The following is a 469-nucleotide window of genomic DNA, read 5'->3' as shown; positions in this document are numbered from 1 at the left end:
TGAATTAGGCAAAGCAGGCACTGATACTTGCAAAATAATCGTTCTTGCAAGTGCATACTAATACACGAACCACTTGAAAGTAGTCATTGTAATGTTTGTTGTCACAATATAAACTGAGGGATTTTGAAAAAGATGGGTTGATCATCTGTCATGCATTTCCCTTCAAAGTATAAAATTACTTATCATCATAAAATTCACTGTACTGTACTGCTAAGTCTATGGACTATTTTCTGCAGTCATGCGTGTGCATTATGGAATTCTCCCTCTACCCACGGCAAGGTAGAGCACACCACCAGCAAGTGGAAGCACCCGATGCCGAGTCTGTCACTCTCTCTCTCCTGCCATGAGTACACGAGGATTAAAGCAGAGTTTAAGAATTACACACTGTGCAGACACAACTGGATTTCCTTTAAAAATAGCCAATAGACATCACATTACTACATCGCTAATGTAGCCAGAGCCAGTTTTG

The 469-nt window shown here is 40.3% G+C and overlaps 2 protein-coding genes across 2 annotated transcripts in view; both read right to left on the bottom strand.

Annotated features, from left to right (window-relative positions):
• The window catches only part of LOC119587854 (small nuclear ribonucleoprotein Sm D3-like), a 14,488-nt gene that overhangs the window by 13,231 nt on the left and 788 nt on the right, over nucleotides 1-469 (bottom strand). The window lies entirely within an intron of this gene.
• Nucleotides 1-469, bottom strand: part of LOC119587853 (chromatin modification-related protein MEAF6-like) — a 9,576-nt gene that overhangs the window by 8,591 nt on the left and 516 nt on the right. The gene's annotated exons all lie outside the window — the stretch shown is intronic.

Source organism: Penaeus monodon, chromosome 23, assembly GCF_015228065.2.
Source record: "Penaeus monodon isolate SGIC_2016 chromosome 23, NSTDA_Pmon_1, whole genome shotgun sequence".
Taxonomy (NCBI): domain Eukaryota; kingdom Metazoa; phylum Arthropoda; class Malacostraca; order Decapoda; family Penaeidae; genus Penaeus; species Penaeus monodon.
Note: the sequence above shows the minus strand (reverse complement) of the source record. Positions and strands in the feature narration are given on the sequence as shown.